We start from the raw sequence: 6,000 nt of genomic DNA, 5'->3' as shown, positions 1-6,000 counted from the left end.
ATATATTTGACTTGAAAAGTTGGCTCATTAAGGAAAAAACTAAGTAGGAGTTTGGACATAAAAGTTATAATTTTTAAAGAAAAAAATAGTATTTGGAGTTAAGTTGAAAAATAGTATTTGGACATGCATTTCACTTGAAAAAATATTTGTGGTTTTATGAGTGGGAAAAAAAATTGAAAATTTTGAAAAAGTGGTCAAAATCACTTTTTGGTTTTTGAAAAACTCTTTTTTGAAATTTTTATTTGCAATTTTTAGCATCATCATATATTCTAGTCAATAATGTGCGAATTGTTATAAAACAAAGACTATAAAGTAAAGACAAGTATAGAGAGAAACTGATATATTATTCGAATTCAAACTGATGTACATAATGAACTGAAATCTCTTCTATTTATAGAAGAAAGGAAGCTGCTACTACAAGCTGCTGTGTAAGCTGCTACTACAAGTTGCAGTGTAAGCTACTATAAGCTGCTGTGTAAGCTGCTACTACAAGCTGCTGTGTAAGCTGCTACAAGTTGCTGTGTAAGCTGCTGCTGTACCATATATGGATAATCTTCTACTGAGAGCAATATTTATCCATAACGGAGTACTGAATGTGTAAGCTGCTGCTGTACCAGATATGGATAATCTTCTACTGAGAGCAATATTTATCCATAACGGAGTACTGAATGGATAAGCTTATTATACCCGGTATGGATAATCTTCTACCGGGGGTAATGTTTATCCATAACTGGGTACTGAAAAGATAAGCTTATTATACCCGATATGGATAAACTTCTACTGGGGGTAATGTTTATCCATAACCGGGTACCGAAGTGATAAGCTTCTTCAGGAAGCTTATTTCCAATATAGTACTAAATAGATAAACATATTTACGGTGGAGTCTCATATGGATAAGCTTCTTCAGGAATCTTTTTTACAACGGAGTACTAAATGAACATCCATAATATAATATATTTATAATACTCCCCCTTGGATGTTCATTAAAAGATAATGTGCCTCATTAAAACCTTACTAGGAAAAACCACGTTGGAAAAAAAATCCCAGTGAAGGAAAAAGAGTACACATATTTAGTAAGACGCATTGCTAGGCGCCTCATTAAAAACCTTATAAGGAAAACCCCATGGGAAAAACCTTAGTAAGGGAAAAAGAGTGCATCGCGTATTTTACTCCCCCTGATGAAAACCTTGTTTCAAATATTTGAGTCTCCGCATTCCAATCTTGTATACCATCTTCTCAAAAGTTGAAGTTGGCAAAGATTTAGTGAATAAATCTGCTGGATTATTACTTGAACGGATTTGTTGCACATCAATGTCACCACTTTTCTGAAGATCGTGTGTGTAGAACAATTTTGGTGAAATGTGCTTCGTTCTATCTCCTTTTATAAATCCTCCCTTTAATAGTGCTATGCATGAAACATTGTCTCTGTATAATATTGTGGGTCTTTTATCACATTCCAACCCACATGTTTCTCGAATGAATCACTGATCTCAATCATATGCATTCCCTGCTTGCCGGTTTGAAATCGAACTTTATGGGTATCGGATAAATAACCTGCATTACCAATATGATCTGCACCACTTTTGTTAGCATTAGCAAGATAAATAAGTGCACCATCTACACCGAGATAGAGTATTTCAGGACCAAGGAGTTCCTCGTCCTCTTCTGGAGGTCGGAACAAATCCTTATTTACTTCAAGTGATCGAACAACCATTGGTGTACTCAATGGGTGCGCTTTGTCCATGTAAAAGCGTTTTAAGACCCTTTCTGTATAGGCAGATTGATGGATAAAGATCCCATCTGCTAAATATTCAATTTGCAGACCAAGACAAAGTTTTGTCTTTCCAAGATCTTTCATCTCAAATTCTTTCTTAAGATATTCAATTGCCTTTTGAAGCTCTTCTGGAGTTCCAACAAGATTTATGTCATCAACATAAACAACAAGTATAACAAATTCTGATGCCATTTTCTTTATAAAAATACATGGACAAATAACATCATTTATGTAACCTTCTTTCAGCAAATATTCACTAAGGCGATTATACCACATGCGCCCAGATTGCTTTAAACCGTACAAAGATCTTTATAATTTGATCGAGTACATTTCTCAAGACTTTGAATTATATGCTTCGGGCATTTTCAATCCTTCAAGGATCTTCATATAGATTTAGCCAAATAAGTCATATAGGTTAAGACTTGTATCTAAATGGTACGACATCTTCAAATGTCTAGACTGCTAGTCCGATCCTCACAATCGTTTACAATATTGTGCACTATATTGTGTTAAATGTATCGTCGACGATCATTTTGTGTCAGTTCCGAAGCGACATAACTTGTGGAGATCTCATCACTTTCTTTATTTTCAGGTACCTGAACTTTTCCGGGAGTTTCATGAAATGTTATGTCGTGGGCTCTTCTAGAGCATATTTCCTCCTCATTATGATCATTTTGATCATTAGCTCCTACTATTTTTCAAGGATTGTTACCTTTGGAACCGATTGGTCTACCACGCTTCATGCGTACAGTAAACTCTATCCTTCAGGGACTTTAATTTTAATAGGAGCATTTGCAGCTGAAATATGATATTTAATTTTAGATCAGCAAATGCTTCTGACATTCGACTTGAATTATCTTCTAAGTGAGGATCATGATAATTTCGATTCATATAGCATATTTTTCAACTGCTTATTCCATCCCCCAAATGTTAGAAAAACTAACATATATCCCCAATCATCTTTGGGAAACATATCTTTGTGTATTATGGTAGAGAAATTAATCATATACCACGCAACAAAAGATAGTAAAAATATTTGGTTTCTGATCCTAAACCAATTGTGAAGGGAGGACTTATCATATATTGTTGATCTGATGCATACAAGTGCTGCTATATGCAATTTAGAAAATCTTAGACCAACACATGAAGCTTTGTTCTCATAAGCAATGGTTTAGACATTAATAGGAGGTATTCAATGCTAAACCAGCTTGGATATAAACCAAGCATTATCAAGATGAACTGTCTTGATTTCATAATCTGAAAATTATGCTCTTAATCGAGAAAAGCAATTCCAAATGCCAAACTGCAGGTTGACAATAATTACACATGTAACCATCTCATATATGCACCTATAAGTGGTTCACATGATAGGTGAACGGGCCCATATTCACCTTTTATATATTTCAGAATCAGGGGTCTTAGTCCCAACTTTAGCTGGTATAATCAATTCATTATGAGAACAAGCAACACATGAGAATTCCTGAAGAATCTTCTAGTTCTTTAGTATATGCTTATCTGAATTCTCAAATAGCTCATTTAAAAATGGCAAATGAAAACTTCAAGTTTATCATGTCATGTGTTATCTCTTAGTAAACTTCTGGTTTACTATGGCATAAACTTTTGCTTTAGTAAACTTCTGGTTTACTGTGATACATGATATAGTACAAATTAAAGAATAAGGCAGGTAACTTAAAAATGGCAAATGAAAACTTCAAGTTTATCATGTCATGTGCTATCTCTTAGTAAACTTCTGGTTTACTATGGCATAAACTTTTGCTTTAGTAAACTTCTGGTTTACTGTGATACATGATATAGTACAAATTAAAGAATAAGGCAGGTAACTTCTCACATACATATTATTTTACCCCCTATGATTGTGGAAACATGAAGATTATCAATCTTCCAATCATTTGTAGTCTCAATATGATAGCCATTTGTATTAGTAAACTTCAGGTTTACTACAACATATGTTTTGACCATAATCATATAATATGAATGACATATTTGTATATAAGCTCTTCGAGAGCCTTAATTTATTATCCACAATCTAATATTTATCTGGCACTACTGGTGTCATGTATTCTTTAGGCAAACATTTAGCTCTTCAGGAGTTATTGATACATTTTGTACTATCAAATATTGCTCAGACACTGCTGGTGTCATGAGAGAAAATCACAATCAAATAAACAATGTAAAACAATTGTTTAAGCACACGAAAACTCTTCTTCATAATATTTTTCCACTTCAGGAGGCAATTTCAACTGTGTTACTTCTTCAGGAGCAAATTTAAAATACGAAATATTGAGTATATATTCTCTCAATTATATTAACTCTTCTGGAGGTGAATTGTAATGTATTCACATCAAGAGCGCGTTCATATTTACCCGACTTATTAGTATTGTCACATTCACTTCAGGGAATGGATTAATATTATCAAAAGTTCTCATCCTTCAGGAAATCGAACATAATTATCTGAATGCGCATTAATCACATCAAATTGTGATGCCTCAACCTCTTTTAAAATATTTACTACTTCAGGAGCAAATCGAGGCGTGCATTTAATATAGAGAATATTTATGTAGCTTATCTTCAATTGTAACTATAGAAAGCCTAAATTATCACTTCTGGTGATCATAGACATATACCACTTCTGGTGGTTAACAAAATATAATTACAATGAGATATATGAAATATAACTACTTCTGGTGGTTGTATATTTCTTGCAAACTCTGCTAGAGTTTAAGTTGATCTAATAATATTATTCATATTCTTTAAAATGACATAAATAAGATATATTATAGTAAACATCATTATCAAATCATAATTTTTCTTTATGTACAATAATTACATAACCATATTATCTATTACAAATAACAAAAATTAAAATATTTACATTTCTACAGATTCACCACCGATTACATGACTTGTTTCTCCTTCTGGGAGTGCAAAGTAATCAGCTACATCCAAATGCATGAAGTCTAAATTATCTTCAGAAATAAAATTTGCTTCAGCATTTTTCTCTGTCTTCTTCAGGGAGGCTTGATAAAGCTCAACCAGGTGCTTTGGCGTACGACAAGTACGTGACCAGTGCCCTTTTCCTCCACATCTATAGCATGCATTTTCTGCATTTGGCGCTTGCACCGCTTCATGCTTTTGTTCCTTCCTTTTCCACTGCTGGTGGTGAGGAGGCTTCTTTGGTGCATTATTATTACCATGATTGGGGTTTCTTCCCCGACCACGGCCATGACCACGACTGGGGCCACGACCTCTTCCACGTTTAGCTTGGTGGAAGTTCGTCTCATTCACTTCAGGGAATGGACAAGAACCAATAGGTCGGCTTTCATGATTTTTCATTAATAGCCCATTATGTTGCTCTGCTATAAGAAGATGTGAGATAAGTTCAGAATACTTTTTAAATCCCATCTCTCGATATTGCTGCTGCAGGAGCATATTCGAGGCATGAAAAGTGGTGAAAGTTTTCTCCAACATATCATGATCAGCAATATTATCACCACATAACTTCAATTGGGAAATAATTCTGAACATAGCAGAATTATACTCACTGATAGATTTAAAATCTTGTAGCCTTAGATGAGTCCAATCATATCGTGCTTGTGGAAAAACGACCATCTTCAGATGGTCATATCTATATTTCAAATTATTCCACAGTATGACTGGATCTTTAACAGTAAGATATTCCATTTTCAGGCCCTCATCAAGGTGATGGCGTAGGAATATCATTGCTTTGGCACGGTCTTGGTTTGATGCCTGATTTTTGTCTTTGATTGGTGTCTGTCAGACCCATCGCATCAAGATGAATTTCAGCATCAAGCACCCAAGACATGTAGCTTTTGCCCGATATATCCAGGGCTACAAATTCAAGTTTAGAAAGATTTGACATTATTTAGGAAAAGAAAGTTCTTACCTCAGATACTTTCAAAATATTTGCTCGAGATGGTAGAGCTTCGTGCTGATAACGTGTTATGAAATAAAGACTATAAAGTAAAGACAAGTATAGAGAGAAACTGATATATTATTCGAATTCAAACTGATGTACATAATGAACTGAAATCTCTTCTATTTATAGAAGAAAGGAAGCTGCTCTGTAAGCTGCTACTACAAGCTGCTGTGTAAGCTGCTACTACAAGCTGCAGTGTAAGCTACTATAAGCTGCTGTGTAAGCTGCTACTACAAGCTGCTACTGTACCAGATATGGATAATCTTCT

This window comes from Nicotiana sylvestris, chromosome 11 (genome assembly GCF_000393655.2).
Source record: "Nicotiana sylvestris chromosome 11, ASM39365v2, whole genome shotgun sequence".
NCBI lineage: Eukaryota > Viridiplantae > Streptophyta > Magnoliopsida > Solanales > Solanaceae > Nicotiana > Nicotiana sylvestris.
The sequence above is the reverse complement of the archived record's forward strand: the minus strand, read 5'-3'. Positions refer to the sequence as shown.